A 12,306-nucleotide genomic window follows, 5' to 3' on the forward strand; every position below is an offset into this window, starting at 1 on the left:
TGGTAAGTGTGTAGTGATATCTCAGTGTCATTTTAATTGCATTTCCTTGATGTCTAATTATGTCAAAATATATTATTTTGATGTTTAATGTTCTGAGCTTTCTCAGTTCAAGACCATGAAGCCACTTGGGAAAAATACAGTTGCAGATGCACTCATAGACCAACTCTTATTTAGAAATAAGAAGAAACATTACTACCCATTCCAACAAAAAATAGACTTGTTATGCAGTAGGGATTTTATAAATTACCTGACACAACTTATATAGTAAGATGAAATGGGACAGGTGGCTTCTTGCAGCTATATACAACATCATTTTAATTTCAATTTTCAGTATAATTTTTCCAAGGTATACACAGAATATATATTTAATGTAAATTGTGAACATTTTAAACTCTGTATATGGAAATTAATCAATCTTAAGTTTATAACAATCAAAATTAACGGAAGTTTATTTAAAATTAGTTAGCTTTCTCTGCATTGCAAGACAGAATAATCAAGAATTGGTAAGAAAAAAATAATCTCTGTAAAATTACCGGGGGTGCATTAATAAGTGTTCGGTAACCGATCAAACTCACAATTTGGATTGAATGGCAAGTGATTTTTAAAATCTGGAACTCATTGTCAATTTTTTTTTCTTCATTGTGTCTTAATAAATTACTCTGTTCATTTGCATGGAAGTGAAGAAAAATGCATGACATTTCATCTCAACACTAACACTTTTAACTGGCAACTCTGAATGTACTTTACAGCAGTGTCACAAAGTAAAGATCAATGATGTTTCATGAAATATTTGTTATAATTCTCAAGGAGATAGGGAGTTTGTGCAAAAATGCAAATCACTTTGCGACTAAACACATTGTTTATTTCAGCTAATTTTAAGAAAGTATGCTAAGACTCTCTCAAAAAAGGAAGCAATGATTTAGGTTTTCCTTCAAACTCCTTATCTAATCCTGAACCAACAGCACATAGTTCAAAGAGCAACTAATTGGAGCAGCTCCAATTTACACGTTTCCTAACAATGCTTAATTTAGTGGAATTTCTGTCCAATTATGTTAATTTGGTGTAGTGAAAGACAAACATTCAAAAAGATCATCCTTAATTTATATAGATTGCCAAACTCTGCATTTTCTGAATGACGCCCAGGAACGTATTTTCAAAAACAAACAAACAATGGCAGAACCACTATTATGTCATCTCTAGGCAGAAAGTGACTCAGAGCCTACATTACTCTCTACCTGAAAGTATACTGTAGGCACTGAAACTACTACCCTGAGTCTGTGCTATCAAATTCCTTAAGTTAGAAAGTTTTAAACCCGTCTGTGTGGGAGTCTTTCATTTACAGATAGAGACTTGGTTGTTTATACATTTTCATACTTGATTTTTAGGGTGTAATAACTATGTTTTAAAATTCATGGTGGTGGGACGCCTGGGTGGCTCAGTTGGTTAAGCAGCTGCCTTCCGCTCAGGTCATGATCCCAGCGTCCTGGGATCGAGTCCCACATCGGGCTCCTTGCTCGGCGGGGAGACTGCTTCTCCCTCTGCCTCTGCCTGCCACTCTATCTGCCTGTGCTCCTGCTCTCTCTCTCTCTCTAACAAATAAATAAATAAAATATTTAAAAAAAAATTCATGGTGGTTTTGAATACTGTTGGATAATTGTGCTAAAATGGTATATCCATTCCTCCTAGGAAACAGAAATTATAGAAAGGTAGTGCTTTTCAGATCTGACATCTTTGAGTCATTGCAGTTTCAGTATAAATGCAATAGGAAAAGTGACATTCATGTTTATGATATTTTCTATAAATAAATTAGAATGTACTGGAGGCCTGATATAAAGTGGGATGCCTAAACTTCAGTAAGATCTTGTTTTCAATTCAAAATAAATTTTATTTTTTATTTTTTTTATAATGTCCCTCAATTTCAGATAAGTACCCCCCATTAGGTCCACTCCATTTTTTTTTAAGATTTTATTTATTTTATTTGACTTATAGAGATCACAAGTAGGCAGAGAGGCAGGCAGAGAGAGAGGGAAGAGGAAGCAGGCTCCCTGCTAGGCAGAGAGCCCGATGCGGGGCTCGATCCCAGGACCCTGGGATCATGACCTGAGCCAAAGGCAGAGGCTTTAACCCACTGAGCCACCCAGGCGCCCCCAAAATAAATTTTAAAGTGAATTATGCACCTCTAAGTTCAGAGACAATAAACATCAACCAACACAATTAATAAGTTCTATTTCTTGAAATTTCGGGAGCATTGATAGTCTCATCTCCTGGAAGAACAACAGCTAAAATTTTTGGTCATGGATTCTTGCTAAAATATCACTTTCCCAAAGAAAATTAATCGAATTTTCATTGATTGTTATTGATCATGAAGAATATAACAACCACGATAAAAAGAATAGGAAAACCATGATATCTCATCTGTAAGGGCATGTGGAAAGTAGGAAATGCTAATAAAAATAACTACCATTATTTCCTAAGTTTACATAATATAACAGAACAAAAATATTTCATAACAATATTTTCTAGGCTCATTCTGATAACTCTTTTCTACATTCAAATTTAAAGGTTGAGGCATGTGATATATATTACACAAAAAACATCCCAAGGAATTTGTTAAAAAAAAAAAAAACTCTTAATAAAGGACAAATGCAAAGGAATTTTTTTCTAATTTAATTAACAAATTGTGAATCGACTTACCTATTTCATCACAGTGTATCAGGCACCAATAATATTTTTTAATCGTCATACCTGATGCAATAGTTACCATCTTTCAGACATACTGATCAGGAACAAGCAAATAAACAAGAGCACTGTAGCTTAAGATCTACCTGCATAAATATAGGACTACTTCAGACAATCTCTTCACCACAACATAGCAATGAATAGAAATCATACATGCTCTGTAATGGACATACAGATGAGATAGAAGGGGATGGGTGTTAATATATGCAGAATCTTTATTAATTACATTGTAAAACATAATATGGAAAAACAGAATACAATTTTAGAAATACCCAGGTCACCATCATTGTTTTATTTTTATATGTGTAGATAAGGAGTTTAATAAACAATCCATGACTATTCAACTTCTTATATTTTGTAAATTTTAGCAAAAGTAACAAACCTAGCAACTAGAAAATTGTATCGATCTGCAAAATACAGCTTTGCCAGTATGGTAGAGGAAAAGCAAAACAAAATAAGTAAGAAAAGTTTAACATTTCACAAGAGTTTTACTTTTATTTTTTTATTTATTATTTTTTATTTTTCATTTATTATTTACTTCTATTTTCTACTTTATTTTAATGAAAATGTCATGACCATAACATAAAAGCAGAATTAAACCAACATGAGAAATTATTTTTTCATAAGTTATAATAAACTAGCTTGGTGATTCATTCAAAAATTATATTACAAACTTCAGTGTTCTTGCAGTAAGTATCACTGCATAAACAAATGAGTCAGGAGTCATAAACTAATGATGATTCTAAATGTTATTTAGAGAGACATTCTGTTCTTAATATATTTCAAATATTCTACACAAGGCAAAGTGGATCCAAGTAATCTGTAGGCAAAATAAGATTTTAGAGAAGTATATATTTCCAACAGTATTTATAAAATATTACCTTTATGTAAGGCATCATCCTGGACTTTGTGGAGAACACACAAAGGAGTAAGAAGTGGCCCTTCAAGAAACATATACAATATCAAGGTTTAACATGAAGCAGCATGTCTTCTCTAAGTAAAAACACATTGTACCAACTGACTTTACTGAAACTTTATATTTATTGCTCTCGTTTTAGGTCATAGTGTCCTTCTGCATGCAGGCTGCTATAACGGACATGATATAGACTGAATAGCTTATAAAGAACAGGAATTTATTTCTCACAGCTCTAGAACTGAGAAGTTCAAGACTAAGGAAGGGGCAGATCCAGGGAGAGCCCACTTCCTCATAGATGGCTATCTTCTCACTGTAAACGTACATGATGAATGAATCAAGAGAACTCTCTGGGGTCTCCTTTAAAAGGACTGTCATCCCACTTATGACCTAATCACCTCCCAAAGGCCCCTATGTTTTAATACTATCACTTCCAGAGTTAGATTTCATAATATGATTTTGGGAGACACAAACATTCACACCATAGTATATATAAACAAAAAAAGACACAAAAACAACAAACAACAAAAATTATTTTAACTACCTATTATTTTCAACTACATAAAATTTTAATTTGTTTCTATATAATATTAAATAACTCATTTGAGTGATTCACTTATATCCAATGCATCTGAGTGCAATTAAATTTGCTTACCCAACATATCCAGCAGCACATTTCTTCAGACTATCCCATTCCCCACCTTACAGGATTTACCACAATTAGAAGACAGGGGATAGAGGATAGATAGATAGATGTATACGTAAACACACTTGTACATACACATATGCACAATTTTCCCTGTTAATGATACTCATGCAAATAAAATTGAAGCTCAAGGAAACCTGTCTTGTGTGTTACTTAATATCCAGTTTTTAGGGGCGCCTGGGTGGCTCAGTGGGTTAAAGCCTCTGCCTTCGGCTCAGGTCATGATCTCAGGGTCCTGGGATCGAGCCCCGCATGGGGCTCTCTGCTCGGCGGGGAGCCTGCTTCCCCCTTCCCTCTCTCTGCCTGCCTCTCTGCCTACTTGTGATCTCTGTCTGTCAAATAAATAAATAAAATCTTTAAAAAAAAAAAATATCCAGTTTTTAGTCAACATCCAAAAACAAATAATCCAATAAAAACCTGGATAGAAGACATGAACAAGTGTTTCCCCAAAGAACACATTCAAATGTTCAGTAGATACATGAAAAGATGTCCATCATCATGTATCATCAGGAAATTGCAAAGCAATACTAGAAAGACATACCACCTCACACCTGTCAGAATGGCTAAAATCAACACTACAAGAAACAAAAAGTGTTGGAGAGAATGTGAAAAAGTAACACTTGTGGGGGCTGCCTGGGTGGCTCAGTGGGTTAAGCCTCTGCTTTCAGGTCAGGTCATGATCTCAGGGTCCTGGAATCAAGTCCCACATCGGGCTCTCTGCCAGGCATGGAGCCTGCTCCCTCCTCTCTCTCTCTCTACTTGTGATCTCTCTCTGTCAAATGAATAAAATCTTAAAAAAAAAAAGAAAAAGTAACAATTGTGAACTGTTGGTGGTGATGCAAACTGATACAGCCATATTTGAAAACAGTATGGAATTTCCATAAAATTTAAAAATAGAAGTCCTTTGTGATCCAACAATCCTGTTGGTGTGTATTTACCCAATGAATATAAGAAAACTTATTCAAAGGGATGCTAGCACCCCTATGTTTATAGCAGCATTATTTGTAAAGCTAAGATATGGAAAGAGCCCAAGTATCCATCAATTTATGAACAAATAAAGAATAAGTGGTATGTATATACAATGGAATTTTAATCTGCCATAAAAAAGACTGAAATCTTGCCATTTGCAATAACATGGATGGAACTAGACAGCATAATGCTAAAAGTGAAATAAGTCAGTCAGAGAAAGACAAATACCTTTACTCATATATGGAATAAAAGAAAAGGAAACAAACAAGCAAAGGGGAAAATAATAAGACATAGAAAGAGAAACAAAGCAAGAAACAGACATTTCATTACGGAGAGCAAACTGATGGTTACTTGAGGGGATCGGAAAGGAGTGATGGATTAAATAAGTGATGGGGGTTAATTAGAGCACTTGTCATGATGAGCACTGAGTGCTATATGTTATATTGTACACATGAAACTAATACAACCATATATGTTAACTAACTGGATTTCAAATGAAAACTTTTTTAAAATCCCAGTTTTTAGCTCACATTCTGGCTTACAAAAGGGATTTAGTCAGGAATTTGGAAATTAGTTAATGAACAAATAAGGGGTGAACAGGCAGTTGTTAGATAAAATTACTATCCTTTCTGGCATGATCTTATACCTTTTATCTAGAATTATTTTTAGCACATTAGACTCTTCTTATTTTATTTTGAGTCATTAAACAAAAATTTCCTCAAAAGACCTTAGACTCCATCCAATTTGAGCAACACTGTGAGAGAGGAAATGGTGTCAAGGAGGAAAAAAAAAAAAAGATGAAACTACATGTGTTTACTAGTGAATGCATAGTTCTTCCACAGAAGAAGCTCTAAATGGTCATGGCTCCAGCTTTATATGTGTTCAGTCATATGTTCAGAAGTAGGTAACACTATCAAAAAATATAAAGCATCTGAGATTATTTTCCCTTATTTGAAAGCTGGTGTATGAGTCTGCCGTGGTTTCTTGGGTGTTGATAGAAGACGCAGACTCATGGTTCAGAAATAATATAGTTTATTATTCACAGCAATAGAGGTAGCCAGAATATTAACAGTATTTGTGTGTGTGTGTGTGTGTGTGTGTGTGTGTTTGTGTGTGTGTGTGTGTGTGTGTGTGTGTAGGGGTGGGAGTTATATATCAGTTCTGAGCCTCAGTTCCCACAAAAAGAATCAAAACAGAGGCAGATAATATTTGCAAACACAACAGGTTAAGTTAAAAAAAAAAAGATACTATTTCTGTCTTCCAAGTCTATTCAATACAACCATCTTCAAAGGATGGTCTAGAACAAATAATAAATGCAGAAATGTAAGCAACCAATTGAAAAGTGTCTCCCAAGAAACACACTTTGAGAGTCTTCATTTGACAAAAATACTATAGGATATTACATGGATCAGGTGCATTGAATACTGGAAGGTTAAAATTACAAGGGACCAAATATTTTTAAGCAGTTCTGGCATCCAGTAGAGTTCAAATAGGTTTTATAAGATTGAGGAAAGAAGCCATCAAAACCTGGGCCCAGGGGCGCCTGGGTAGCTCAGTGGGTTAAGCCTCTGCCTTCGGCTCAGGCCATGATCTCAGGGTCCTGGGATCGAGCTCTGCATCAGGCTCTGTGTTCAGCAGGGAGCCTGCTTCCCCCTCTCTCTCTGCCTCTCTGCCTACTTGTGGTCTCTGTCTGTCAAATAAATAAATAAAATCATAAAACAAAACAAAAAACCTGGGCCCAATTTTCCCAAAAGTATGATTCTGATCCCAAAAGTATGATTCTGATTCTAGTCTCTATGATGTTATCCCTTGAAGACAATGTCTCTAATTGACTTGAATTAGTTTACTAAAGAGCATACCCCCATTTGTTGTAGGAGATGAACAATATTTTAACCTATGCTCACGTAAGTAACTTGGTGCATAATCCCTTTTCTATTAAACCATAGTGCAAGGACCAATGCCGCGTTTTTGAGAGAACCCCAAGCTATTTTTCTAGAATGGCCGTATGCCTATATATCAGGCGTCCTGTTTTCACTCCCTTTGTGGAGCACCTACCCTGGAGGTCATGTAATAACCAATGACCAAAAAACAATCAAAAAGCCCAAACATCCAGGTCGAAGTGCCATCCCTGCCTGGAGATGAGTAGACTGCTCAACAGATCCCGGGCAGGCATCTCAGCCCAGGCCTGTGCTGGGGAAGCTGGTTGCTGGCTTTGGGCGCAATCAGGAAGCCAGCAAACTGACTGGAGAGTGCAGCCAGGGTTAACAGGACTGATGACCTTTTCGCAGCCAGGCCATGGGCGGACACCCGCTCAGGGAGCCAGGCTAGGAGTCTGCCCAGAGCCGGCGCTGGCCACGCTTGCAGCCCCCCAGGGCTTCGGTCCCGCGCCCCAGCCCGGGCCGGCCTCAGGAGGGAGGGGGGCGGGGGCGGCGCAGAGAAGGGGCTTTGCTAATTGCCAAAGCGGGTAGTGAGCTCGGGGAGGACTCAGGAGGGATGGGGGCGGGGGCGGGTCGAGGGCGGCGGGAGAAGGGACTTTGCTAATTGCCAAAGCGGGAAGTAAGCTCTCGGAGGATGTGGCGGAGAGTCTGGGAGGAGGTGGAGCGGCTGGCGGAGGAAAGGCACGCAGCGCCGCGGTGCTGTGCTGCGGCCCAGTCGGGACTGCAGGACCCACCGGACTCGCCGTCCGTGGGCTCCTGCGTGAGGCCCTGCAGTCCCGCTCCTGCTGCCTGCTGCCCCTTCCCGCCCCAAGGCTTCTCCGAACCACCCTCTGCGCACAGGTAAAGTTACACCGCGCCGCGCCCTCACCAGGAGCAGAAAGCTGGGGACGCGACCTGGGGGCGGGGAGGGGGGTTGTCTAGGCCCAGCCTCCCAGGAACCCCAGGGCACCGGGACCACCCCGGACGCTGGGCCGAACCCGGGTCCGCATGGGGTCGGGCTGGGGACAGTGCCTTGCGAGGTGCCCCCCACCAGCGGGCGCACTAGCCCCCATCGTTGGGCACCCCCACTCCCGCGTGCTGAGGACCACCTTCCCTCCCCAGCCTTGGCCCCGCTGCTTTTGTTCTGGACTTGGGATCCCAGGTGGAAACTAGACCCTCAGACCTCCCTGGCAGCAAGGAGGGCAGGGAGGGATTCTTGGTCTTCTGCCCTGGCTCTTCCTCTCTCCCCATTCACAAGCCTTCTGGCTTCCCTTTCCTCTCCTCATTGTCAGTTTTATTAAATGGTTTTCTTCTGCATGTTGACCCGAAGAGCTATTTCATGAAAGAATATACACGAAACTGAGTCGGAGCCCACCTGTGAGAGCCCACCTGTAGAGGCCTTTCTTTAGAATGGTCTCTGGTTCTAGCCTCAGTTCAGAATACTGCATGTACCTGAGGACCTAGTCCAGATGTTTCTTTCATCTCTGACTTGAATTTGAAATCCTCCTCAGACTTCAGCTTCCAGGATTTCTCCAGTCCTTGCTCTCCCACTGTCTTGGTGGGGATCCGCCATGAGTGTTGAACCCAGGAATGAATGAATGATATATACCACAGATCGCTGGGGCTTTGTCTTGTTTTGCTGAGGTTGGAAAGGCTTGGGAGAGACCCCCTGTATGCAGATACAGAGCAGCATGCAATTGCTTAGATAAACGTGATCCCCACTATATTGCTTGGGCATTGAACATTTCGCCCTTAACCTGTGGCTTGAGCAGTTAGGAGGAGACAATCTGGAGGTGAATCAGAAGATGGCTGAATCCACATGGTGGTGGTCTGGGTTTGGGAGATTTTCCTGGAGATTCAAACGAAAGATCTAAATTCTTCCAGTGGGGAGTGGTAAACATTTTATGGATGGGAGATGGAAAATAAATGGTCTGGTTAACCTTTCCCTCCCCCTCAAAACCCATTATTTGAAAAATCAAAAAGAGAAGTGAAGGGAGAAATCCTCCCACTCCCATCCCCACTCACCTCCATAGCCACCTCCTCTTCCAAGAACCGAACAAACAAGGTGCCAAGAAGTGTTAGGTACCAGCAGTGGTCTCAGATCTCATTCAAGGATCATGGTGAAAGGCATTCAGAGATTGTGGGGGCACAGGGATCCAATTAAGGGGGACAAGTTTAAGGTTTGCCTGGCCCCCTAAAAATTAATGGCACTAGAGAAGATGAGTTTTGGGAACTATAGGTTAATGGATACAATGTGTAAAAAGCTTCAGTGAGTCATGGTGGGAAGAGGCCATGAGGGCAGCAAATACAGTCTTAGATGATGTTATTAATAGCACTACAGGCTCTAGATTTCCTGTGGTGGCAAGACCAGCCCGGCCAAAGTGGATACTCACAACCTGGAACAGAGGGTCTTGGAGATCCCAGCACGTGAGTTATGATGAGAAGGTAAAATGATAGGAGGTGTCCTTTGGAAGGGCTGTCTCCTTGACTTTAAAAGGGAGAACCCACATCTGTAGGTGAAATCTTTTTGGCTACAAAGAGGGCCGAGGCCTCCTAAGGTCAAGGTCTCCTCGTCACTTGCAAAGATGTTGAAGAACATATTCAGACATTTCAAAGATGTCCTCATGTCCATGGGTTCCCACTCTGGAATTCTATCAATAAGGTGAGAGTTCCTCTAGTTGCAAAAAAGATCTAAAAAGACGTCCCTTTCTCATGTAATTTCTGTAACCTCCAGGGCACACCCACCTCCACCTTCCAGCTCTGTAATGAAGCCACAGCTGGTGCCAATTTGTGGAACTCCTTAAAGGCTATTCTCCCTTATATACCCCCGGACCAAGTTCCCATGCTCCCTCACCTGATTTCCTGCACTCACCTCCCACCTGGTGTGTTCACACCTGCAAGTGCCTTTTACCAACCCCTTTGCCAAAAGGCAGCCAGAGTGACCTTTCAAAGACCTATCAGTTCCTGGCATTTGTCTCCATAGAAATCTGCACTGATCTTCTAACAAATTCCCAGTCCTCCAAAGGCACCCATAATCCTCGCATCAGTTTCTTCATAGCCCTCCAACTGACTGATGCCTGTTCTGCCCCATCTCTCTGCCCTTCAACCACACTGCCTCCCTCTTCCTGTGGAGACCCCTCATGGCGCCTGCCTCCAAGCACAGGTGATTCCCATTGATGGGAAGACCCTCTTCCTCTCCCCTATCTCCCCACTCCAGTTACTCCCAGTTATTCCTGAGCTCACAAGCCCCATGGTACACACTCTCCATGCAGCCTGCTCTCTCTTTTCTAGCACTGGCCTCCGTTTCTAGCTGTGGTTGTGTCATGGATGTCCCTCCCCAGCCAGCCTCCAAGCTCTCCTTCCCTTTAGCTCCAACACCTGACACAGTGCCTGGCACGTAGTAAGCCCTGGCTAGCTTCTAAGAGCCTCACTGAGGGACTGAAAGCATTTTAAAAACGTCACCACGTAGGCTCCAAACTGTAGGCAGAAAAATCTTTGCCTGGATTGACATTTTAGAGACGTATTCGTCAAGTTGGATATGTTCACTGACTTTACCTTGTAAAATTAAAAAAAAAAAAAAAGGACCTCTGTATCGCTTCGCATCTAACGAAGGCACATGTATACTATTAGACCACGTTATGAGCTTAATGGAAGGAGACAAGATGTTTTCGCTAAGAAAATGTATAAGACTGTTGAGGTCAAGTGGGAGGAAACAGTCCGTTTGTTGGAGCATTGCTATCTTACTCTATCACAGCCACTCATAAAAATCTGACACGGGGTGAGTCAGAATTGTCTGTCGGAGATGAGTTAGATCTTGCTCATGTTCCTACAGACATGAAATCCAGGAATGAAGAAGGAGGCTTTGAAAGCCTGGGTTGAGGAGGCGGTGTGGTTCACTGCGATGAGCTAAGTGCCCAGGGCCACCGGAGGACATGCGGGCCTGTGTCCTTCCTTTGTTCTGGGGTCCCTCTTGCACCATGTGGTGAGGCTGGTGGCTGGGAGCAGCTCAGGACAGGACCCGGTGGCATCTTACCTCTCCCACCCTCCTGTGGGCTCCAGTGGGCTCCAGTAGGTCCCAGGGGACAGCCTGCCTTCCTTGCAAAGCCCAGTAGCACTGGGAGCAGAAACTGGGACCAAAGAGTGAGCACCCTGTTTGACAAGCTGGACCAGCCACCTCTTCTCCAGATGCAGGGGGAGCCCTGGCATGCTGACTCCTCCCTTCTCCCTTTCCCCTTTCCTCTCTTCCTCCCTCTTCCCTTCCCCTCTCTCCTTCCCTGGTGGTGCCCTTTCCCAATGCCCACTTCATCCCTTTTCCTTTCTACATGCCTGTCTTCTAGAGTTTCTTCTCTTTCCTCCCCATTACTTCCCTTCATCTGAATCTCCTCTTTGGTCCCTTTGTCCCTGCTCTCTGCTCCTCCTCCCCTTCCCTGGCCCCTGTTCCCCTCCATCCCGACTGCAGGCAGAGCTGGACTAACATGCTCACTTGCTAGCTCAGCCACCCTCCAGAGAATCACTCCTTGGTGGCCACCTTCCTGACCCCCTGGTCCCTTCTCCACTTGTTCAGATATTGCTCTGAAGTCTGAGGAGGACAGAGGCGGGGCTGCCACAGAATCAGGCCAGAGGAGAACCAAACCATGTGTCCACACTGTCCCCCAGCACTGCTGCTCTGAGAGCTTTCAGAGTCCTCAACAGGGTTAGGATTTAGGGGCTTCTTCAGAACCGGGAGTGAAAACAACCATAGGTCAAAAGAAAAGCTATGGCCCCCACACAAAAATAATAATCACAAATGAAAACTATGTAAACTCTGAAGTCCCAAAGTCGAAGAATTGCCTTGAATCTGTCGCCAGAAAGCACCCAAGGCCTCACTCTCTGGGTTCTGGGTGCCCTGGGAATGGCAGGAGGCTCTGACATGCTCCTGCCAAACGATGGGGGCTAGCCCGCCCACTGGCGGGGGGGTGGGGGTTACTTCGTGCAGCGCTGTCCCCGGCCAGACCCCTGGCGGACGGGGTGCAGGGAGGCGTCCGGGGTGTTCCCGGTGCCCTGGGGTTCGCGGGAGGCTGGGC

The sequence above is a fragment of the Mustela lutreola genome, chromosome 17 (assembly GCF_030435805.1).
Source record: "Mustela lutreola isolate mMusLut2 chromosome 17, mMusLut2.pri, whole genome shotgun sequence".
Classification (NCBI taxonomy): domain Eukaryota; kingdom Metazoa; phylum Chordata; class Mammalia; order Carnivora; family Mustelidae; genus Mustela; species Mustela lutreola.